This window comes from Zea mays, chromosome 2, assembly GCF_902167145.1.
Source record: "Zea mays cultivar B73 chromosome 2, Zm-B73-REFERENCE-NAM-5.0, whole genome shotgun sequence".
Taxonomy (NCBI): domain Eukaryota; kingdom Viridiplantae; phylum Streptophyta; class Magnoliopsida; order Poales; family Poaceae; genus Zea; species Zea mays.
The window spans coordinates 100,810,203-100,836,403 of NC_050097.1; the positions used below are offsets into that span (position 1 = coordinate 100,810,203).

At 42.7% G+C, this 26,201-nt stretch overlaps 1 long non-coding RNA gene across 1 annotated transcript; it reads left to right on the forward strand.

The window, feature by feature from the left end:
• The first annotated feature begins 287 nt into the window (after nucleotides 1–287).
• Nucleotides 288–2,171, forward strand: LOC109944527 (uncharacterized). The gene is made up of 3 exons (XR_002267598.1): nucleotides 288–903; nucleotides 1,006–1,837; nucleotides 1,911–2,171. It is a non-coding gene; the product is annotated as an uncharacterized lncRNA (long non-coding RNA).
• The last annotated feature ends 24,030 nt before the right edge of the window (nucleotides 2,172–26,201 follow it).

Sequence of the window (26,201 nt, forward strand, 5' to 3'; positions counted from 1 at the left end):
ATGCCACATTATTCCCCACAACTTGTTGAGCTATGATTGTATGTGAGCTCACTCTTGCTGTCTCACAACCCCCCACAGGAGAAGAAAAGGCGGTCGAAGAGGAGCTGCCTAACTCTGAGGCTTTCGACTTGATCTAGATGGCGTCTCCTAGTCAGCTTTGTGGCGCTAGGGACTAATATTTAGTTCGCTTTATTTTATCATTTATTTTTGTAAGACTTCCGCTATGTAATAAGTACATTTATGATATTTATGACATTTATCTCTATGCACTCTATTATTATATGTGTTGTCTTCTCTAGCGCATATATGAGATGCACCCGCCTTTGTTCCTTAAATCCGGGTGTGACAGGGTTGCCGAAGGTATCAACTACTACGACAACGACTCCTAGAAAGAGGAGAATGGCTAGTGTTTTGGATGCTGTTTTACAATTTACTAAGACGCCAACTTCTGCTTTTGCCGGAGCTTTTGACAAGAAGACTGAAGATGCAAGAGAAGTGACCACTGCAAGCGCCACTTCTATTCATGTTGAAACAGGGCCTTCGGGGGCTGCGCCAGTAGAGATGATGAAAGAAAGTCTTCCAGTAAAACCCACGTCACCTATTCCCGAAGTACCTCTCCAGGGTGATTTGGACTATATTATTCAACATGCTTTAGGGAAGCGACTATCTGAAGAGCAGATTGCCGAAGTGCAACACTATGCTAAGGAACTAAAATACCCCCAAGGGTCCTTGGTATACGGAGGAGACAACGAAGATGACTTCTTTTACTGTCTACCAGATAGTAAGGACATCAGTATTTGCCATGAGATGATGGACAACATGGGTTATCCGAAGCTTGAGCGTGGTCTGTCTATGATGACGAAGGACCAGCTTGGAGATAGCCTCGCCTACAACACCTTGAAGGTTTGTATGCTTTGGCTTCGCATGTGGTAATTTTTGTTGCGGTGAACTATTTTTGTGATAATTCTCATCATTATTATTTTGTACGTTCTTTTCTTAGTAAAGTTTTAAAAGCTCAAAAAGATGCAGAAGATGAGAGCAGCCAAATAGCAATTGGAAACCTTCAAAAGGATAAGATTCTTCTCTCTTTGGTGGAGAGATTAAAATCTAGTGATGCCAGGCTTTCTAGCCTTTCTGAAGCAAACAAGAGGATAAAGAAGGCGGAAAAGAGACAATTGAAAGATGTGAAGCGCATTGCTGATCTTGGAGTATGCGTTGTCCACTCAAGTGGAATTGCATAGAACCGAAGTGCAAGAATTAGAAAAGAAACTTAACAAAGTAACTGAAAATTTCAATGTGGAACAAACAAAGCGTGAGATATCTGACATGGAACAGTTAAGGGTGCAGAAAAATATTGAGGAGCTTCGTCAAGCTAAAGAGGAATGCAACAATGTTGCCAAGGAATGAGCTAATAATTTCAAAAATAGTTTTACTAAGGTTGGCGCATTCTCCTCATAGCAGAACTTTATTCGCGGTGATCCTGACGGGGTTATCTAGTGGATTAACGGTGAAGCCAAAGCTTTTAAGGAGATTCTCAATGATAGGGGAGACTTCTCCGCTTTTGCCAGCGCCTGTGGGGCCGTGTCGGTCCTTGAAAAGGTTGGCTGCGAATATGCCAAGGCTGTGGTTCAGCCATGATTCTTGCTCTCAACCAACGATGTTAGAAACCCATCGGCTGAAGCCACTACACTAAGTGGAAAGTTTTATTCCGAAGTATGGCTGAAGGGTAGCCGAGAGATAGCTGCTGAAGTAATCAGAAAGAATGAGAAAGAGCCTCATGATGCCTTGGAAGTGGCCAGAAGAACTAAAGAAGCTACTGAATGTGCCAGACTTATAGGTATATCTATCATAACTTAGCTTCGTAAATTATTTTAGCTTTGGAACTAACAGACACTTGTATTTTGGTGCAGCTGAGCTCTCTCCCCCTCCAGAGCCATACGATACTGAAACTGATCCATATCTGAAGGGGGCGCTTGACATAATTAGAATAGCTTACGAAGCCGTTGACGAAGCTGTTAACAGACAACTAGACGAAGCTGCTAACAAAATTTTAAAAGATGACTAGGGCCTATCTATTGAGAATTAGAATCTTTGCATGTAGTTTTGTTTTTGTAAGAAACAATTACCAACTATCTGTATATTTAATGATGTAATATATTTCTTTGTGAGGCGTGAAACCTTCGTACGTATCGTTTTTGAGCCACAGGCGAAAAAACACCTTCCCTTCTTTTAACGCTTCATAAAGAGGGAAAGAAATCCCCTTCTTTGCTGAAGCAACTTTGAATATCTTGTCGTGGATGTTGCACATGAATACCGTTGGCGAAAGCGCAAACCTTTTACAAAAACACCTCTGTCAAAGGCACAGAACTTGTGTTATTGATTCATTCTTTCGTGACTCTTTACCGAAGGTAGATCTAACCTCATGGGTTAGCCGGTATGCTTGAAGGAGCAATTTTCCTTCTTTTTCCACTGCTTCTATTGATGCAAAATGATGTATGATGCGATGTTATGCAATATGATGTGATGATATGATGCAAATGATATTTATGCACAAATTATAAAAAATAAGACTCTGTATCTGTTAGGGGCCTTCTTCTCCGCCGAAGGTCCTCTAAGCAAAAACACCATCAGCAGGACAATACATAAGCAGGTGTGACATGATGATATAAGCCGAAGCTACGATTGAAGGAGCTTCGGCATGGTGACATGCTAAAGACGAAGGACGATACCGACTTAAAGAGGAAAAGACTGTATAGCCCCTGATAATCTGTATTGTAATTATAATTAGTTATCAGGGACACAGATGTAATTTTGTCTCGGCTGTGTCCCGTGCCTATAAATAGATGAACAGTACCCCTGTACTATTCACGCTGAATTGTAATCACTCTTGCGTCACTCCCACTTTTCCACCTTTTGTCAAGCCGAACGTACAAATGTAATAAAAATATTATTGATGTTTATTCATGTTTATAAAATGAGAATATAAATTATCTAATGATTTGGAATGATTGTTTTTATTCTTTTTGTGTTTCATATGTCTCTATTTACATCTTTGCTCACTGAAATGATGAAGGTATGCCCTTCATGACCTTCGTCTGAAGATCATTATATCCTAGGGGAGATAATGCTTCGAAGGACGAAGGTCTCTAATCATTAATAATTGTGTTGCTTTGTTCTTGGTGTATAGCATCCGAGAACAAGGACCAACATTGGCGCCCACCTCCGGTGAACTCACTTCCACAGTTGTGACGATGGCTTCGCACAACAACCAAGCTGTAGCACCTTCGGTCACGAAGCTGGTGCTCCCAATCACAGGTCGTTCAAGCTCTGAACTAGCGAACAAGAAGCAGAAGAAGGAAGCACAAAGAAGAGTACAGCATGTTGGGCTGCAAGGACCCTTCATCAAATCCAAGTGGTCTCACATTCCAGTTACCTTCTCCCATGAAGATCTTCAGCTCAAAGATTATCCTCACAATGATGCCATGGTTATATCTTGTGTCATCAAGGGATTTTTGGTCCACAATGTTCTAGTTGACAAAGGCAGCGTAGTGGACATCATCTTTGCAAAGGCTTTCAGGCAAATGCAAGAGCCAGAAGATAAGATACATGACGCAACACAACCTCTTTGTGGCTTTGGAGGAAGACAGATTGTGGCACTTGGCAAGATAACAATGTCGGTTACCTTCGGCTACGTCCATAACACAAGAACTGAACAGGTTGTCTTTGACATTGTTGATATGGAGTATCCATACAATGCAATCATTGGTCGAATGACGCTTAATGCCTTTGAAGCAATACTTCATCCAACATATTTATGCATGAAGATACCTTTGGAACAAGGGCCCATTGCTATTCACGGGAGTCAAGAAACTGCTAGGAGGGCTGAAGGGAGTTGGACGGATTCAAAGGCTATCCATAATATAGATGAAGCCGAAGCTTATCAGTAGTATAAGCACAAAAGAGAGAAGGTTGCTTCAGCAGATCAGCCGAAGCCTATGCTCTTGTGTGAAGACATAGCAGACCAAAAGGTTTGCTGGGATCTCAGCTATCTGGTGAACAGGAAAAGACTCTGCTAAGATTCTTGTTCAACAAGAAAGATGTCTTCGCTTGGACATCTAATGATCTCTGTGGTGTCAATAGAGACGTCATTGAGCATTCACTCAATGTGGACCCATCCTTCAGACTAAGAAAGCAGAGGCTTTGGAAAATGTCTGATGATAAAGCCGAAGGTGCACGAAATGATGTGCCGATGTTATCAGAGAAGTAACATATCCAGAGTGGCTGGCTAATACAGTTATGGTGAAAAAAGCTAATGGGAAATGGAGAATGTGCATTGATTTCACAGACCTCAACAAGGCATGTCCGAAGGATGAGTTCGCTTTACCAAGAATAGATTCTCTTGTAGATGCAGCAGCCTCTTTGAAACTTATGAGCCTATTGGACTACTACTCGGGCTATCACCAAATTTGGATGAAGAAAGAAGATGAGCCGAAGACAAGCTTCATAACTCCTAGTGGTACCTATTTGTACCTTCGGATGCCGGAGGTGCTCAAAAATGCAGGAGGAAGCTTTAGTAGAATGACTGCCATGGTTCTTCACTCTCAAATAGGCAGGAATGTGCTGACTTATGTCGATGACATCATAGTGAAAAAACAAAACAATAAAATCATGTTGCCGATTTGCAAAAGACGTTTGCCAATTTCAGACAAGCTGGCCTCAAGTTGAACCCAGAAAAATGTGTTTTCGGAGTAAAGAAGGGCAAGTTTCTTGGCTGCCTGGTATCAACAAAGGGTATCGAAGCTAATCCAAGCAAGATCGAAGCTATCCTTCGGATGGAACCACCAAATTCAAAATAGGGGGCTCAACGGTTGACAGGAAGGCTGGCATCGTTGAATAAATTTATATCAAGATAAGCAGAAAGGAATTTGCCATTCTTTGAAATACTGAAGTCAGACGAGGTCTTTCGGTGGGGTCCGGCTCAACAGAAAGCCTTCGAAGAGTTAAAACATTATCTGATAGATTTGACAACTCTAACTCCACCTTCATCAGGAACTCCACTACTTCTGTATGTGGCTACTTCCCATGCTGTAGTTAGTGCGGCACTTGTACAGGAGAAGCAAGATGGCCAAGTAAAAAGACAAGCACCAGTATACTTCGTCTCTGAAGTACTCAGCCTATCAAAGAAAAATTACACAGAATTGGAGAAGGTACTATATGCTGTATTGATGGCCTCCAGGAAGTTTCGGCACTACTTTCAAGCATATCATATAATAGTGCCTTCATCACAACCCCTGAAAGACATAATGAGGAACAGAGAAGCTACATGCAGGATCGGAATATGGGACGCGGAACTTAATGAATTCACTATTGATTATGTACACAGATCCTCAATTCAATCTCAAGCGTTAGCAGACTTCATTATTGATTGGACGCCAGGGGCTCATGGTGAAGAAGCAACAAAGGATGCCGAAGCTTGGACGGTATTCTGCGATGGATCTTGGGGAACCTTTGGTGCAGGAGCAGCTGCTGTTCTAGTAGCACCCGCTAAAGTCAGAACGTGTTATACAATAAAGTTATACTTCAGTTGTACAAATAACATTGTCGAGTACGAAGCTCTTCTTTTAGGGCTTCGGAAACTAAAAGCAATGGGAATAAGAAGGGCAATCCTCAAAACTGATTCACAAGTTATTTCTGGCCACGTGGATAAGAGTAGCAAGGCAAGAGACCCAAAGCTTTAAAAGTATTTGGACGCAGTATGAAGATTGGAAGCTTTTATTGAGGGATTCTCTGTAAAAAATATCCCAAGGGGAGAAAATGAGCATGCAGATTTGCTAGCTAAGTCAATGGCATAGGGGCTCCCTTTGCCTTCGGAAGTATTTTTTGAAACAATAAAAGCACCTTCAGTCGATCTCATGGAGAGAGCAGTGCTGACAATCTCGCCTGTACATAGTGAAGACTGGAGGACCGAAATAATATCCTTCCTCCAAGGCAACCACCTCTCAGACGACGAAGCTTATAATAAGAGAATGGAGGCAAGAACAAGACCATATGTAATAATTGAGGGGGAGTTATACAAGCATGGAGTTTGTTCCCCATTGCTTAAATGTCTTTCCAGGAATGAAGGACAGGAATTAATGAAGGAAATATATGCAGGACTATGTGGAGCCCACATCGGATCCAGGCTCCTACTAGGAAAGGTCTTTAGACAAGGTTTTTATTGGCCGAAGGCAGCTTCGGATGCAGCGGACTTGGTCCAGAAATGTGAAAATTGTTAGAAGTCTACCAGAGACCAAAAACAACCTTCGTCTTTAACACAATTGATCCAACCTACTTGGCCATTGCAAAGATGGGGCCTAGATTTGTTAGGACCGCTCCCACCAGCACAAGGAAATTTAAAATATGTCGTGGTAGCGGTGGAATATTTCTCGAAGTGGATCGAAGCTAAACCTCTAGCTACCATAACTTCAGCCACAGTCCAGAAGTTCTTCTGGCAAAATATTGTTTGTCGCTTCGGTGTGCCGAAGGCTGAGATGAGTTGATCAAAGTGGTGTGGAGCCACAACACTACTGTCTCAAGGTCAACAGGTTTTACTCCCTTCAAGCTCTTGTTCGTTGACGAAGCAATAACACCAGAAGAAGCAAGAACAGGATCAATAAGAACCACAGCTTCAGCGAAGGACGAAACTGAATCTCAAATAACAAAAGACACCATAGAAGGGACCGGACTTCAGGCCATAGAGCACATCAATAAGTACTAGTCTGAAACAATAAAATGGCGTGATAGGAAAGTTTGATTGAAAAATATCAAGCCAGGGCATTTGGTGCTTCAAAGGATAGCCAACCCAGATACAGTGGGGAAGCTACAGCTGAAATGGGAAGGTCCTTTTCTAGTTGTATCTTCATCAAGGCCCGGTTCTTAAAGATTGAAGGATATGGATGACAACGACATACACAGATCTTGGAATGCGGATGAGCTTCGACCATGCTATGTGTAATTGATGTAACCTTTTTTATTTTTCCTATGGCACTCTTTTCCTTTCAGGAGGGGAGAAAGGTTTTTAACGGGCCATAGTTTGTAATTTTCATTCTTGTTTAGCCCTATGCAATACAGGGGCCAAAATCCCCTAAAAATGTAACATGTAATATCAGAATCTACACCATTGAGTGCAAAAGAGAACAGGGAAAAGCTCAAAAGACGTCCTTAAGGGGATGCAGAGTTGTAATCACTCTGAGGGTGATGAAGCTACAAAAGTCGTTCCTAAGGGAGCGTAGAGTAAGTTCCGAAGCTACAAAAGTCGTTCCTAAGGGACCGCAAAGTAAGTCCCAAAGCTCAAAAGTCATTCCTAAGGGAATGTAGAGCCAAATACCACTGAAATAGAAGGTGAAGAAGCTACAAAGTCGTTACTAAGGGGATGTAGAGCTTAAATGCCAACGACATAGAAGGTGAAGAAGCTCCAAAGTCGTTCCTAAGGGAATGCAGAGCTTAAATGCCACCGAAATAGAAGGTGAAGAGACTCCAAAGTCGTTCCTAAGGGGATGTAGATTCTGGGTATGGCTTCGTGTGCGTTTCGGTCATACATTTCCATATTACATCGCATCATTCATTGCATTCATAGAAACATTCATTAGACATTCATAGTATCATCATCATCATGACATGAAGCACGGATGATAATATGAACAGAAATAGTCCGGCTTCGACGACAAAGTGCTTTGTTGAACACGAAGAAGCTTCGTTTCAGACATGAATACAGGCATTTTATGCAAGGAAATTCTTTGATGTGTACGAAAAGAAGGGGAGGTGTTTTTCGCCTTCGGCTCAAAAGTCACACATGGATTTCGTCCACAACAAAGCAATTCGCACATGGATGGAAAGGTAAAATTATTTTACAAGGTATGGACAAATATATACAGTATTGAGTTCAACTCTCGATTACAATTTTTTGCAAAAATAATGCAAATACATCCTAAGCTCTATACAAGAAGGCATAAAAGGAAGCTTCAGCCCATCAACCTTCGAAATGTGCTTCGGATTACTAACCTTCGGCACCGCCATCCTGCAGACAAACAATGGTATAAGGTAAAAGTGATGATAAAAAAAGAAAAATCATGGCAAACAACATGTACAAGTTTCGTACCGACTTAAGCAGATTCCGAGCTTCGTCTCCAGCCAACTCTCGTCCGCCTTTAGCCCAAATTTGAGTAATAAATCTATTTCCGATACTTCGGGCCTCACTAGGAATATTAATCAAGTCTAATGATGACAGGCTGAAGTTTGGCTTGTTTACTGTTTTCGCATGCGTGCATCCGACCTTCAAGAATGCAGCAGTCGTGCCGCGAGAAGCTAACAGAGCACAAAAATCACCATGCCCAGTTATTACTTCGTTGAGTGCATCAACTTTATTTTCAATGTGCATGAAGGTATCTGATAAATCTTCAGCCGAAGGGGAAATTTCTTCAGAACTGACCCCAACCGAGCTGAAGACTCCTTTTAACCGTTGCACGCAGCGAGTAGCAAATTCCAAGCATTTGTTCCGAAGGTCTCTCAGCGATTCCTACAGCTTTGTGTTCTTATTAGCTTCGGCTTTATATTTTGCTTGCAGTTCCTTTTTCTCTTGTTCGAAGCACTCTGATTTTTCCTTTAAGGTTGTTTGAGCTTGGAGAAGCTCCTCGTTTAACCTAGCATTTTCAGCTTGAATCTCCATAAGGGAACCTTCCGATGCTTGAAACAAGAAGTCCTTCTTTTCAAGAGAAGCTTCGCAATCTTTGATCTTGCTTTTCAAGCCCTCAATTATTATCTCATTTTTCTTATCTTTGAGGTCTTGTTGCATTCTTAATGCTTTTCTTAGCAACATGCTCTGCGAAAATAAGCTGACTTCAGAATATTTTAATTCATCACAAAGATAAAAGAATCTAGGCAAAAGAATTTTACCTTGAAATTGGAGTAAAAGAGGCTACCGACGATATGTTGCCTCCGGCAACCACTAATATAAGACTTTTCCTTGGGAAACCAACACTCTTTGACATAGTGTCGATTATTTTTGCCCCAGCTCGGTTGCGGATACATCCCAGGATTTCCTCATCAACTCCACCGAAGAGCATGGATCCTGGCTGGTACCCACAAAATTTTCCATATTCTTCCAGCTCCTCTTTCTCAGCCTCAGACAATTCTTGACTCCCCAGATGCCGAAGGTCAAATTCTTTTTCTTTTGACAAAGTATCAACAACTTCTTTCCCTTTGCCAGGCACCGCGGCCACGTTTTCCTCTGCGGTCACAACTGCCTCCTCTTCGGCAGCAGCTGCGGCTTCGACGACAGTTTCAGCTTCGGTAGAGGCCTCAGCCTCGGCACTTGCAACAGGCACCATTCTAGACGCCGAGGCCAGAGGTGGTGTCCACTCAATAGCTTGCATAACATTAACAATTCTTCATCTCTTCTGACCTCCAGTCTTCTCCTTTATGGCAGAAGGTTGATCTTTCTTCTGTAAAAGTTTCGTCAGTTCTAGTCCCAGAGGACTTAGCAGCTTGATGGGCAAGGATTCAGTCATTACATATAGAATTTCTGCTATTTCAGCAGCAGGAGGCGTTGAAGGAGTTTCTTCTCTTGCCTGAGCTACCTTTGGCTCAACTACTTCTTGCTTCCTCTCAGGATTCATCTTTTTTGAGACTGTTCCCTTCGGCTCAGGAGCAGATTTTGCCTTCTTTGAAATCTTCTCATCCTCCTTAACCAGTATGGCAGCATGTCTGTTTAAAATACTAATAATTCTCTTCCTTTTCAAACATTCGGCACCCTTGTCAAATCTTTCATAGTCCGGATATTCAAAATCTAGCGTGTCCATCACGTGATTCAGCCTTCGTTTTGGTCGAGTGCCGAAGGCAGCAGTCATTAGCTGGTCCTCCTTCTTGGTGTAGTTACCAAGGATTTCATTACACATAGTTTCAATCATTTCCAGCCACTCTTGGCATGGCTTCTTGAACTCTTTCTCAAACTTGAACCAGTAGGGGAGCCAAACAAGTTCATGCTTCTTGCTCCCATCCTTCTTCTTGGGCATCCCCCAGCCACTAGAGGTCAGGAATACTCTATTTGCCAAGAATTCTTGCACCAGATCCCTAGTGCTGACCTCAGGCGCTACCACTCTAAACTCCACTTCGGCTACTTGGCATGGGGAGCCAAGCTGCATATGGCACAAGGACCTTGTCATTCCAAAGCTCAAAGTCAGTGGACTCATAACTGTAGTCATTAGCTTCTCCCTCTTTTTCTCGTCTACTTTCATGTTAAACTATTCACTCTTCCAACTAGTTGGCCACTTAGTATGGTAGCTAAGAACCGGTGCCTTCGTATCCTTTCGATACGCAAAATTGTAGCAACCAAAATTCTCATGAAAGCCATCTGCCCTGGCCTTCGTCTGGTAATGCAGCTCGTGCACCCGGCAGAAAGTTTCGGCATTAGGACTCATCCCCTGGCTTCAAAGGGCCCAGATGTAGACACTAAGTCTAACAATTGCATTGGGTGTCAATTGATGAAGGTATATTTCAAAATTCTTCAAAACCTCTCCTATTACATCATAAAGAGGGAACCGAAACCCCACCCTGAAGAAGCTTTTAAACACAACAACTTCATCATCCTTCAGCTCTGGAACCACTTCCTCACCAGCAAAACGAACAAGCTTACTCTCAGCTTCACCAAAGTAACCCAATTTCTTCATTATAACCATATCATCTGTCGTCATAGTGGATCTACCAAAGTCAAGGTGAGTAGGTTTTTCTGGGCTCAGGATGGTGTAATCCTCTCCATCTTCATTACCACTTCCCTCTCCAACTGTGATTCCCTCAGCTTCAGCAATCAGAGTACCTTCGGCAACAGGCTTTTTTGACGCAACAAGACCTGACTGCCTCATCACCTCTGATATTGGTGCCGTCTCGGTTACTTTGGCCTTATCTCCCTCGCGAGACACTCTAGCAGTTGATCGCACTCTAGCCATTTCAACGTTTTCACTTTTTTACGAAGCTAATCTCAAATGATGAAGCGTTCGCTTGAAAGCGCAATGCAGAGAGCTTCGGCTATGGTTAAAATTTTTTAACAGCACAACAGTGCAATGGCAATGAATGCTGTGGTAACTCCTCACCAACCCGTCTGTTCATATAGTGCGGCAGGGGGGAAGGTGAACCGCCAGGCCACTCGCACTCGCTAAACGGTGGACCGTCCGGCGCCTGGAATATTATAATCGTTTCTCGGCAACGAGCTCAGGGAAGGTGTTTTTTGAACCTTCGGCATTCCGAAGCCTTCGTGTTTTTCGCGGATCGAGCTCGTTACGAAAAATGATCTAGCACCACGAAGGGGCTACTGTGGGACCTTCTTCTCCACTGAAGGTCCTCTAATTAAAAACACCTTCCGCAGGACAATACATAAGCAGGTGTGACATGAAGATATAAGCCGAAGCTACGATTGAAGGAGCTTCGACATGGTGACATGCTAAAGACGAAGGATGATACCGACTTAAAGAGGAAAAGACTGTATAGCCCCTCATAATTTGTATTGTAATTATAATTAGTTATCAGGGACACGGATGTAATTTTGTCCGGTCTGTGTCCCGTGCGTATAAATAGATGAATAGTACCCCTGTACTGTTCACGCTGAATTGTAATCACTCTTGTGTCACTCCTGCTATTCCACCTTCTGTCAAGCTGAAGGTACAAATGTAATATAAATATTATTGATGTTTATTCATGTTTATAAAATGAGAATATAAATAATCTAATGAATTGGCATGATTGTTTATATTCTTTTTGTGTTTCATATGTCTCTATTTACATTTTTCCTCACTAAAATGATGAAGGTATGCCCTTCATGACCTTCGTCTGAAGATCATTATATCCCAGGGGAGATAATGCTTCGAAGGACAAAGGTCTCTAATTGTTAACAATTGTGTTGCTTTGTTCTTGGTGTATAGCATCCGAGAACAAGGACCAACAGCATCCCCTTAGGAACGAGTTTGGAGTCTCTTCACCTTTTACTTAGGTGGTATTTTAGCTCTGCATCCCCTTAGGAACGACTTTGGAGCTAAGCTCTGCATCCCCTTAGGAACAACTTTGGAGCTTCTTCACCTTTTACTTATGTGGTATTTTAGCTTTGCATCCCCATAGGAACGACTTTGGAGCTTCTTCACCTTTTACTTAGGTGGTATTTTAGCTCTACATCCCCTTAGGAACGAATTTGGAGCTTCTTCACCTTTTCTATTACACTCGATGGTGTAACCCCAGATTCATTACAACAGGTCGAAGGTTGAACCTTCTTGTATTATCTTCGGGGAAAAATATAAAGGAAGAAAAGTAAAGATTACACTAAGTATGAATTTTTTTGATTGAGTCCCTGAATTGCTTCAGTAAATATGTCTTGACTCATGCACAATGTTGTTTACTGTGCGAGCTTCAGACTCTTCACGTGTGTCACGCTGTTGCTGTGCTTGGCGGTGCCCTTCTGGCTGCTGATTGTGAGGCAAGGTCAGTGCCATAGGTGGTGGTGATGGTTGCGGAGCCCATGCAGCTTGAGAGTGACTTACCGAAGCAACTGATGTTGTGGGCTACTGTTGCCCACATACTCGGGAATGTATGGAGAATAGCACGAAGTAGTTTGCAGGACCTGCTTCGACTGATTCTGCCATTCTTTGGCTTCATCTATTTCTTTTTGGTTCTAGATCGTGACTTGGCACGTCCTTGTTGTATGTCCCTTATCTTCCCCACATAATAAACAAAACAACCTTCTGGGTTGGGAACTGAACCTACCTCTAAAGCTTCTTCCTCATCTGCCTCTTGGAGCTGGTGGTTTGTAAGAACTTTGTTGCGTCCCTAAAGACTGAGAGCTTTGCTAATGGCCTTGAGCGTAGTTTCCCCTGTTGTTGTTTGAGCTAGGATTATGGATTGTTCTGACATGCCTATGTTGGACCCTTCCTCCGAAGCCCCTAGTCATCTCGAAGTATCTATAGGCCTCTTCCCTTCTCTGTCGAAAGTCATTATCGGCCCTGATGTACTCGTCCATCTTCTGCAGAAGCTTTTCCAAAGTTTGTGGTGGCTTCCTGGTAAAATACTGCACCGTCGGTCCTTGTCGGAGCCCTTTGATCATAGCTTCGATGACTATCTCATTTGGCACCGTTGGTGCCTAGGCCCTGAGTCGCAGAAACCTTCGGACATATGCTTGTAAGTATTCCTCAAGGTCTTGCATGCACTGGAAGAAAACTTGAGCAGTTATTGGCTTTGTCTGGAAACCCTGAAAACTAGTTACCAACATGTCCATCAGCTTTTGCCATGACGTGATTGTTCCCGGGCGAAGAGAAGAATACCACATCTAAGCCACGCTCCTGACTGACATGACAAAGGATTTCACCATGACCGTCGTGTTGCCACCATATGTGATATGGTTGCCTCGTAGCTAATAAGGAACTGCTTCGAATCAGAATGCCCATCATATATACATGGGAAGCTATGGTGGCTTATCGGATGGTGGCCATGGGGTAGCCTACTTTTGGGGGCCTTCGTCCTCCAAGGATCCTCAAAAACACGACTAACCATATGTTTTTAGTGTGACATGGGTTATTTCAGAAGGAAGCTTCATCCTCAGGATATAAGTCTCTTATGACGAAGACACACAAGATGAAGACAGATCAAAAGAAGATAAGAGTAAACGCCGAAGCTAGCACTAGACGGAAAAGCTTCGGCTCGCAACAAAGCGGAGGAGTAATGATGATCACCAAAGGAGGCAAAGACCACCTAGTCCTTTATAACTTGTATTTTGATCATGTATAAACATTGAGGAAATAAATGTACTTTTACCCGGGCTGCATCCCGTGCCTATAAATAGATCAACAGTAACACCGTACTGTTCACGTTGGATTGTATTCACTCTCTCGCATCTTCGCCTTCGAGCAAGCCGAAGGTATCAATGTAATATTAACATTGTTGATATTCACTTATGTTTTATGGAATGCTAAAATAAATGAATTATTAAGATATAATTATCATGTTTATCCCTTCGCATTCCTATCCTTGCATCGGTATAATGAAGGTGTGTCTTTCCTGACCTTCGTCTGAGAAGCATTATACCCGTAAGGTCCTTAATGATTAACAATTGTGTTGCCTTGTTCTTAACTCATAGCATTTGGGAACAAGTGACCAACATTGGCGCCCACCTCCGGTGAATTCAATTCCACAACCTTCGGCAAGCATTCACCTTCGACATGTCGCCGAAGAGGGCAACGGTGCCAGGGGCTGCCCTACAGCCACTGGACACAAACCAGGATGCACTATCCCTGCGAGAGGCTAGTAGCCAAAAGAGGAATGCCACCAGCCAGACTCTTCAGAAGGAGCAGCTTGACTAGGAGATCAGGGATTTAGATGCAATCCATCATTAAGTACAAAGAAAAAAAGGAGAAAATGCTCCGGTTGGCTGATCTTCAGAAGAAGATTGACGACGCAGCTGAGGAGATGCGTCATCTTACTCAAGATGACCAGGACCAAAGTCCTCAGCACAAGGAGCTTCATCAGGAGAGCTCATTCAACGAAGACGAATGGTACGACGACTTTCATCATGGTAACTTTACTTTTGATGATGCTTCTCCTCTGGTAGCAGAATTGCAGGCTACCCCGTGGCTACAATCCTACAAGCCACCTCAGTTGCCCATGTATGATGGGCACTCGGATCCAAAGCAATTTCTGATGAGCTACGAGGCAACATTATCCTCGTATGGGGGCAACGCTGCTGTCATGGCAAAGTCCTTCGTCATGGCAGTCAGAAGCGTGGCCCAGACATGATATTCCTCCCTTTGGCCAGGGACAATCACATCACGGCAGAAGCTCAAGGACATGCTAGTCACCAGCTTCCAGGGCTTCCAGACGAAGCCAGTCACTGCTCAGGCCTTATTTCAATGCACACAAGACCATGAGGAGTACCTTCAGCCGTACGTTTGAAGGTTTCTACGTTTGAGAGCACAAGCGCGTACAATGCCCAATGAAATTGTTATTGAGGCCATGATCAAGGGGCTTCGGCCAGGACCTACAACCCAATATTTTGCCAGGAAGCCCCCACAAACCCTAGAGAAGCTCCTTCAGAAGATGGATGAGTACATCCGGGCTGATAATGATTTCCGCCAAAGAAGGGAGGAAGCATACATGTTTTCTGAAATGACTAGGGGCTTCAGAGGAAGACTTCATCCCACGCATGTTAGGTCAATCCATAACTGCAATACCAATGATGAAAGGGCCAACAATGCTCAGAGCAGCCATCATAGCTCACAGTCTTCGGGCATGCAGCAGACTTCTTATAGACCACCAGCTTCGAGAGGTAGGGGAGGAAGAAGCTTCAGTGGAGGAAGGTTCGACAATCAACCCAGGAAGTTGTTCTGCCTTTTCTACGGTGAGGACAAGGGTCACACAACAAGGACGTGCTAGGTCACAATCCAAAAGCAAAAGGAAAATGATGAAGCTGAGGCGCGGTAGAATCAGCCAAAGCAGGTCCTCCATACTGCTTCGTGCTACTCTCCACACATCCTAGAATACATAGGAAATCAACAGCCTACGGCTTCTGTAGCTTCAGCAAGTCATTCACAAACCTCTTGGCCTTAATTACTACCGCCCCCACCAATGGCGTCTACCCCGAATCACGATCAGCAGCAGAAGGGCACCTTCGGCCTCAACAACAACGTGACCTTCGGGAGCAATCTGAAGCTCGCACAGTTAATAGCACTGTGCCCGAATCCAGGCATATCTACTAAAGATGACACAATGTTTTGGCCAAAAGAAAGCTCTGGTTTGTTCCATTTCTACTATTTTCTTCTTTTATATTTCTGTTGCAAAAGACAATACAGGAAGGTTTAACCTTCAACTCGATGTAATAAACCTGTGGTTACACCATCGAGTGTGACAAAACCAAGTTTCGAAGCTCCAAAGACGTTCCTAAGGGAGCGCAGAGTAAGTTCCGGAGCTCCGAAGACGTTCCTAAGGGAGCGCAGAGTAAGTTCCGAAGCTCAAAAGTCGTTCCTAAGGGAATGCAGAGCTAAGATGCCACCAAAATCAAAGGTGAAGAAGCTCCAAAGTCGTTCCTAAGGGAATGCAGAGCTTAAATGCCACCTAAGTAAAAGGTGAAGAAGCTCCAAAGTTGTTCCTAAGGGGATGCAGAGCTTAACTCCAAAGTCGTTCCTAAGGGGATGCAGAACTGAAATACCACCTAAGTAAAAGGTGAAGAGACTCCAAAGTCGTTCCTAAGGGGATGCAGAGTCTGGGTGTGTATTCGCGTGGGTTTTTACCTTCAGCATAAACATCATTTTGCATGATACCATCATATCATATCGCATAGCATCGCATCATATATCATTTTGCATCAGCAAAAAGCCGTGAAGAAGAAGGAAAATTACTCCTTCGAAGATACTTATCAGATCATGAAAGAATGTACTGTATCACAACATATGCCTTCGGCAAACATATGGTACTACACGAAGCGGACCTACGTAAACAGTGGCGTAAGAAAAATTCTTTTCTTTGCGAAGCATGAAAAGAAGGGAAGGTGTTTTTTCGCCAAAGGCTCAAAAACAGTACGCACGTAGATTTCATGCATCGCAAAGAGATATATTACATTAATGTACATACAAATACTTGATGTTTGTTTTTTACACAAGGCGACAGCCATACACAAGCATTACATTTCCAAGAATACAAAAATATAATCTTCCTTTAGCACGTTTTCAGCAGCTTCGTGTAATAGTCTATCAACGACTTCGTCAACGATGTCGTTAGCAACCTTCATTATATCCAAAGCTTCTTTGATAGCCGGGTCGGCTATGGGATTGTACGGCTCCGGTGGTGGTGAAAGGCCGGCTGCAACAAAGAATATGTTGGTGAATTTCGAAGCTAGAAACGAACAACGAAGCAAAATTTTAAATGAAAGTACATATAATCATGGCATGTTCAGCAGCTTCTTTAGCTTGTTTAGCCTCTTCTCGGGCGTCGTGAGATTCTTTCTCATTCTTTTTAATGGCTTCATCACCCATCTCACGGCCGCCCTTCATCCAAACATTAGAGTAAAACTTCCCACCTAGCAAAGAGGCTTCGGGCGAGGGGTCCTTAGTGTCATCTGCTGAGAAAATAGATTTCGGTTGGGCTGCAGCCTTGACATGCTCACAACTAGCATTCTCCAAAATGGCCGCAACCCTTCGTGCACCGGCGAAAGCGCAGAAATCCCCACGATCGCTGAGTATTTCATCAAAAGCTATGGCCTCTTCGCCGATCCACTGGATAACCCTTTGGGATCACCGCGAATAAATTTTTGTTCCGAAGAGTATGCTGCCACCTTTCCAAAGCTATCATTCAGCTTCTTCACGCATTCTAAGGATGTTTCGTAGCATCTCTCCTTGGAATCCTGAAGCTCTTAATCATTCTTTTATACCCTTTATCTTTCCATTTCACTTAATTCCTGCTTCGCCTTTACAACTTCGAAATTTTCATTCATTTTTGCAAGTTTTTTCTTCAAATCTTCGACTTCAGCTTTGTGGACTTTGTTTTGAGCACTAAGCTTGGCTTCGCAAGCTTTCAGCTTGTCCACTAAGGAAAACAGTATTTTATCTTTCTCAAGAGCTTCATTCCTTAGTGTGATGACCTCTGATCGAAGATTTCCAAGAGCCATCTGGCAGCTCTCGTTGTCTGCTTTCTTTTGAGCCCTTAAAATTTTACTTAGAATTAAGCCCTAATAACAAAAAATATATATGAGAACATAACGATAGTAAGAAAACGTACAAACATAGTTTATTTACAACAAAATTATATATACCTTCAAGCAATTATAAGCAAGGCTATCTACAAGATCATCCTTTGACATTGCAGATAGGCCGAGCTCAAGCTTCGGGTATCCCATGTTCCTCATCATTTCCCGGCATACAGATATCTCTTTATTGTCCGGTAGGCAATAGAGAAAATCATCTTCATCAGTGTCGCTGTACACCAAGGATCCTTGTGGATAATTTAGATCCCTTGCATATTGTCTAGCTTCGACAATATGCTCTTTTGACAATTTCTTCCCTGAAGCATGTCGCACGATAAACTCCAGTTCTTCACCAGGCGCTTCGGGAGCAGGAGACTTAAATTTCTCATGCACACTTTCTTTTTCCAAGGTTAGAGGAGTAGCCCCCGAAGGATATGCTTCAGTAGGAACTGAGGGTCCAGCTTCAGAAGTAGCCTACGCCATGCCAGCTTTGCTAGATTTCTTTAAGGCTTCGCCCTCTGTATCAGGCGCTGAAGCAGGAGTTGGTAGCTTTGCAGATTTCATGACAGTGTCTAGTACGCTGGCCATTCTCCTCATCTTCGGAGTTGCTGCAGGAATCTTTGATGCTTTCAGCAGCTCCATCTCTTCCAACGGACTCGGAGCCATCGGTTGCTCTATCGCTTTCTTTGGTTTTGGCTCTTCGGCCGGTTCTGCCCTAGCTTCGACAGGGTCGGAGCGACTGGGCTCAGATGCGGAAGAAGACCCCTCAATAGGCCTCGGCACTTTGGCCGTTTCAATGCGTTTGGGGCGATGTGTTAAAACTTTAACTTTTTTCGACCTCGGCGTGCTAGAAATCGCCAAAGCAGCAGTCTTTCTTTTCTTTCCTTGCTTTCGCGAAGGATAACAGTAATCTGGGTATACAAACCCGATGACATCAAATACTCTATTCAGCCTCTTTTTGCCTCGAGCCCCGAAGGCCATTGTCATAGCATCATAAAGCCTTCGAGTAGGCACCAAGCAATTCATCACTGGTTGCTTCAATGGCATCTAACCAGTAATCATTTGCCTCATCAAACTGGCTCCTGTATTTGAATGTGTACTTCAGGTAGACCAAACCACCTTGGCTAGACCCAGCAGCAGTTTCCTTCGACATCTCCCACCCACTTGTGAGTAGCCACACTCTATAAGCGATATGCTTTTGCACTAAGTCCCTTGTGCCTATGTAAGTACATATTGTATTGATGGCCATTTGTCATGCTTGTATGTCATTCCCAAGGGCAGTGGATGGCCTCCTAATGCTGAAGCGAGACCATATAGGACGTTGAATAATCCCCTTAATATCTTCCCTTTCAGCCAGGTCGTTCTTCACGTAGAACCACTCCTACATCCACGCCCCAGGCCATCTCTTCCGAAACGTCAGAACTAGGTAGCTCACCTCGGAGCGAGGCACGAAGCTGTAACAACCGAAGTTGTTGTCATATTGCTCCTTTCCGGTAGCCTTCATCTCATAAGACAGCTCATGAAGGTTACAGAAACACTTTGCATCTGGTTCTAGTCCCTGGCTCCTCATGGCCCAAATAAACATCCCCACCTTAATGATAGCTTCGGTACTAAGCTGATGAAGGTAAATTTTGAAGGTTTTAAGGACTTCGACCAGCAATTTATCCAGAGGGAACCGAAGCCCTGCCTTCATGAAACTTCTATAAACCACCACTTCGTCGGCTTCGGGTAGAGGAACATTATTTTCCCCTCCAGCCCTCATAATTGAGATATCACAGAAGTACCTTCCCCTCGTTGCATCAATTTGCCCTTGTTTGATGGTTGATTTACCGAAGACAACATGGCTTGGTCTCCAGGGCCAATCTTCGGTGCCTTCATTCTTGCTTTCTACATCAAAGCCTTCACTATCACTGGAACCCTCAGATATCCCAGCTAACGTCTCATGTGCAATCTTCTCTGCATTGGTTCTTTCCATGGCTTTGTAAAACCCGGACAGTGCCAGGTCGACAATCTTCTTCCCATCAGCCATCAAATCGAAGGTCGTTGAAATGTCAAAGCTTGAAATCCAATTAAACTCGGCAAAGTAAGAAAGTTTAAAATGACGAGCATAGTGTAAGGAACTGAAATGGCACAAGAAATGCTTACAATGCAAGCTCCTATTTATATGCCTAGCGCCCCACAGTTTGGTGGGTCCTGCATGTCAGTGTCATTCGCTATTCTAGCGAAGGGAAGGTGTTTTTTTGGACCTTCGACTAAAGGCCTTCGTTCACATTGCAGTCTAAATTTGTTACAAAGAAACAAATTAATACCGTGAGGGGCTAATGTTGGGGGCCTTCTTCCTCCAAAGGTCCTCAAAAACATGACTAACCATATGTTTTTAGTGTGACATGGGTTGTTTCAGAAGGAAGCTTCGTCTTCAGGATATAAGCCTCTTATGACGAAGACACACAAGATGAAGACAGATCCAAAGAAGATAAGAGTAAACGCCGAAGCTAGCACTAGACGGAAGAGCTTCGGCTCACGAAAAAGCGGAGGAGTAATGATGATCACCGAAGGAGGCAAAGACCACCTAGTCCTTTATAACTTGTATTTCGATCATGTATAAACATTGAGGAAATAAATGTACTTTTACCCGGGCTACGTCCCGTGCCTATAAATAGATCAACAGTAACATCGTATTGTTCACGCTGGATTGTATTCACTCTCTCGCATCTTCGCCTTCGAGCAAACCGAAGGTATCAGTGTAATATTAACATTGTTGATATTCATTTATGTTTTATGGAATGCTAGAATAAATGAAGTATTAAGATATAATTATCATGTTTATCCCTTCGCATTCCTATCCTTGCATCCGTATAATGAAGGTGTGTCTTTCCTGACCTTCGTCTGAGAAGAATTATACCTGTAAGGAGATAATGCTTCGAAGGACGAAGGTCCTTAATGATTAACAATTGTGTTGCCTTGTTCTTGACTCACAGCATTTGAGAACAAGTGACCAACACATGCAATTCTGCTACTAGAGGAGAAGCATCATCAAAAGCAAAGTTACCATGATGAAAATCGTCATACCATTTGTCAGCATTGCTTGGACTTTCTTGATGAAGCTCTCTCTGTTGTGGCCTTCATCGTTGGTCGTCTTGTGTGATATGCCGCATTTCTTCAGCAGCTTCATCAATCTTCCTCTAAAGTTTGATTAGCCAAAGCATTTTCTCTCTCTTTCTCTGCACTTGCTGGTGTATGGCCTCTAAGTCTCTGATCTTTTGGTCTAGCTCCTCCTCCTGCAGGGTTGGGCTGGTGGTCTTCATTTTCTGGTTTCGGGCTTCTCTCAGAGAGAGCGCCTCTTGGTTAATGTCCAGCGGCTGAAGGGCACCCCTGGCGCTATTGCCTTCTTCGGCGGCATGATGAAGGTGGTTGCTCGAGCTGTTGCCGAAAGTGGTCGTTTGAGTTCACCAGAGGTGGGCGCCAATGTTGGTCACTTGTTCTCAAATGTTGTAAATCAAGAACAAGGCAACACAATTGTAAAAGATTAAGGACCTTTGTCCTCCAAAGCATTATCTCCCTTTGGATATAATGATCTTTAGACGAAGGTCATGAAGGACACACCTTCATCATCTATGAGAATAAAATCCATAGAGATAATTTATGTTTTCCATTCATTCATATATGTATTTTTATGATATACACATGAACATTAACAAAATTTATATTACATTGATACCTTTGGCTTGTTCGAAGGTGTTGACACGAGAGCCATTACAATCCAACGTGAATAGTACGGGGGTACTGTTCACGTATTTATAGGCACAGGACGCAGCCCGAGTAAAAATACATTTATGACCTTAACATCTGTTCATAACTGTAACATAAATCATTAGGGACTAGATAGTCTTTTTCTCTTTGGCTCAGTGTCGAGCTTGATCTTTGTCACCATTTTGAGCCGAAGTTGTTACTCGTTGGCTATAGCTTCAACGTTCATTGTTGTCATTCTCGGCCTATATCTTCGTCTTTAAGACCTTCGTCGGCAAAGAAAACTCCCATCATGAACCTTTGTTCTAGACGAAGCTCCTGTAATAACCAACATTATACTAGAAGCAAATGGTTAGTCGTGTTTTTGAGGACCTTCGGAAGAGGAAGGCCCCCAACAGCAAGTGTCCTCTGACCTATTATGTCCTATTTACTTCATAGTTCACTGTCACATATAGTATGACTAACCTAAGGATTGACTAGCTTTCTATTTTCTTGTCCTTGATTACCTTTTTGGGTTGGGCTATTATGATCAGCTACATGCTAGTGCTTTACCCTAATCAACGAACATGATGAGAATTACTTTATGGTACGATGATTCATTCTGATTATGATTATGAACTTGTGGCATTTTAGGGGGCTCGGGTTGTTTCCCGAGTACCTCTCTGTAAGGACCTGTTCGTTGAGAGACCACTCGGGACAACAGTACAACCATGAGGGTGGTATGGGACACCCTTAGCTGATTAACTAGAGGAATCTTGGGGTGTAGTTTGCTTCGTCATTGTGCTGTCATTGGGGACTGGGGCATAGTGCTTGCCCTGCTAAGGGTGGGTGTCAAGGTTCATTCGATTTGGTTTTGTTAGTCACCCTCTTAGGGAGGAGTATTGTGTTCGTACGACTAGCGAAACCGAACGGGCGGCTACACACCAGGAGAATCTTTGTAATGGCTACATAGTGAATCTCTAGCCATTCACCTCGGTAGTGAAGATTGTGTCTTGCAAACCTAGGCTAGAAATGGATCATGACTCGTGGGTAAAGTGTGTGATCTCTACAGATGGTTAGAAACTGGTATATTAGTCATGCTTACGGTTAAGAGTAGCCTTGGGATCCTCTATGATTAGAGATACTCTCGATACATTTATGTTGATGGTTTAATGATGATGGCTATACTTATGATATATGGTACTTTCTCTTTGAGGAGGTGCTTTCTTTTGGGAATATCAACTTGGGTTCTATGATAAAACTTGGCTTCTACTAATGATACCTGACCAACTAAAAGCAACTGCTTGAGCTTAACCCTATATATATAGTACTGAGTATTATTATTGGCATCTCATGTAGAATATATTACTAATGTCTCATGAATATTACTGATTATTGTATTATTACTTACTATTATTTGATTGGTTATTACTGGCTATCGTATTATTACTGATAAGTACCGGTTTACTTTGTTTCGTTGTGTCATCTTCTTCCTGGCCTTTGATGGCATCTCCTTTCGCATTCCATTCTTCAAGATTAAACTGGCTTTCGGTAAAACCAAATACAGTTTCGATGCCAATAGTATCCTATCTATTAAAGGCAAACAAGCCAAAAAAAACAAACTGTTATCTAGGGGCTAAGATCTTACTTACATCAATTGTGTCGTGGTAGTCAACCGTTAAATCTTCTTAGACATCACTTTGCCTTAGAGAGTTTAATAGGGCTGGTGGCGTAGCTGGTGTGGCCGAAGGAACTGTTCTCTCGTAACATTACATCGGATGTTGGTTCTCCTCTTATACTAGATGCCCAACTGAACCAGTCCATGTGTAATACTTAAAATTCCATTTTGGGAAATGTCTTCTAAAATGGGTTCCCCACTTTGTTCTTTTTATTTTCTCCTAATGAGTGATGGGGATACTAAATGGTTGCAACAAATATAGATCCTAAAACTTGTAAAACTAGAATTTAAACTGAAACTCAGAAAAATAAATAATAGGAGGTTTGCATATTTATTTGAGTAAATACTCCTTTCATCAATACTATACTTAGAGGCATTTATTAAAGTAAGCAATAAAAGAAACTTTGCATCCATTAGGCCCCGTTTGTTTCCTTTTATTTTGAGGAATTGGAATCTTACTAATGGAATATGCTATTTTTGTAGAATGTGACATTCCACCACTTTCCAAAGTTATCATATAAGCCTATCTCAAATTCATGGGGTGAGAGATGGAAATTGATTCTATAGATTTACATTTTATTTTTCCGATGTACAATTTATAGTACACTCTTCTACTTGTGCCGCTATAACATAAATGTAGTATATAACTATCTCTCTCATATGATTTAGGATAATATACAAATATATTATATATATAAATATATAAACTTAATTAGTTTTGTCTAAATTTTAATTATTAAAATGGAATTCAATTCCAACGAAACAAACAGGGCCTTAGGGACTTTGGGTAATTTAAGAAAGTCTATTATGTGACTTGAATAAATATATTTTCAAATAGGAGATTATATGTAAAATCATTACAGGAGTTAAATTATTAAATAAAACATTTATAAATATCTCCTAAAATATTTAAGCTAAGGTATATTTTAATAAATAACAAAGATTAGAAATTAGTGTCTTAATACACCTTATGTGAGCATAATTGGTGAATTCAAAATCAGTTTTATAGATATGATAAAATAAATAAAATTTTGGATTTGCATCCATACTAAGTTCTTTTATTTGTTCATTAAAATTTGAGTGCAAATTCAAGATCAAATTCGAACTTGAAATCCAAATTTGAAAACTAGGAAACAAAATAGGAAAGATATAGAATAAAATAAAGAAAAGAAGGAATGTCTTCCTAACCTGGGCCGAATTGCCCCTGCCAGCCCAGTATTCTCACCTGGCAGCCCATGTGTGCGCGTCATCCCCATGCTCGGATTCCTGCCACACGGGCCCGCCTTGTAGGCCTCCTAACCCACGTTCTCACACCCGCGCTGTCACTGGTTGGTGGGACCAGGGCATCAGGTCCCTCTTCCCCCGCATTAACGGCCGCGCGAAATTGGCGGCGTAGCTTGCCGCAAGTCCGCCCACCTCCACCGGCCGACTTCCCCGCAGACCCCGACGCTGGAACGTGGGCTAGGCCGCCAGCCACTTGCACTTGTTACTCGCCAGAACGTGGGGTCCACACATCATCCACTAGGCTGATGCGCTCGGACCGCGCCGCCGGAGTACCGGCCGCGCCATAACCGCCGCCTCCGCGATTCTTGCTAGCCTAACTACCTAGCCGGGACTTCCGTGTTGCCCGCCGACCGCACCTCGCGTACTAGATAATAAGGTCGTCCCTCTCCTTTCCATTTTCCCTTTCACCAACAACGCCGAGAGAAAGAGCAGAACAGAGGCCTGTGTGTCGTCATCGAGGAGGCCTCGACTGAGCAATCCAGTGCTTAGGGCGTGGCGTGGAGGAGCTACGGTGACTCAACGCGAACCTAGTCGTGACCACGAGGAGGGCATGGAATCTTCAGAAGTGCGGGGATTTCTCGTCGGTGTGGGGCGCCACTGCTTGGTAGTGCTGCGTCGTGGTTGACCTCGCCTCTTACGTCGCCATCCTCGAGGTTAGGACTACATGTTCGTTGAGTGTTCCACATTAATTTCCGCCTAGTATTGTTGCGAATTGCGTGCCCGAACGTTGGTTGGAGTCGCGCCGCTGTGGAGAGGCCTGTGCGCCACTTCGGCTCTGGCCGGAGGTAGAAGATGCCCGAGCGTCGTTCGATCCTCCTCAAAGGGCCAGGATTAGATCTTAGGTATTGAATGACTGTGACCGTTGGATCTGCTTGGGCGATTCTGATTAGATCGTGAAATACCTCCTCGGGTGATTAAATCAGAGCCGTAGGATCTTGTTGGGCGGCGCATACAAACCCGTACCTCCTTGACCGAGTCATTCTTGCTAAAGAGTCCCTGCGCTTAATTGAAATCAACCCGCAGTCCTGGCGGCTTGGGATCTGAGTCTTAGGAAAACTTCTGTGTTAGCCCCTGCGTTTCTATGTAATTGAGGCGCTGTCCAAGGGAAATAGAAAATCAGAGAAAATAAAATAGAAAATGGTTTCTTGGTTAAAACAATTCCAGAAATTTGTATAATTCATAGAAAATTCATTTTAATCTTTTTTAGTCCATTCCAGTTCCTATAATTTTGTATTAATATTGTATATTACTTGGTAACACTATTTTAACATGAAACCCATAAGAGAATTGATTACTCAATTAATTTTGTAGCAAGCACATACAAACTTCGGAAATTCATAACATCCTTATTTTAACTCCGAATTGAACCGTTCCAGTTGCGTTAGCTTCATATGAATATTTACTATGCCATAACAACATTAATTGTACCATGACTCACCCTTTTATAATTAGATCTTTAGTTAACTTATATTGGTTAGTCTTGTCTGTTTATCATTATAATCTACTAAAATATAATCTATGGTCAATTTATAATTTAGATTAAAGTTGAATTAATTAGTACTTTAGGTTATCTTTTCTCTGGAATTATAAAATAAACATAGAACCTAGTGTTAATCATTTAATCACATCATAAGTTAATGACCCTAACCCCGATTTTAGTGGTTCTCGAACCCACGATCTCGTAGCAACGCGTAGATTATTATTATTCAGTTTGTACTTATGTTTGATGTGATGTTAATTTTGCCTATACCATGTTTGTTTGTATTGTTACGA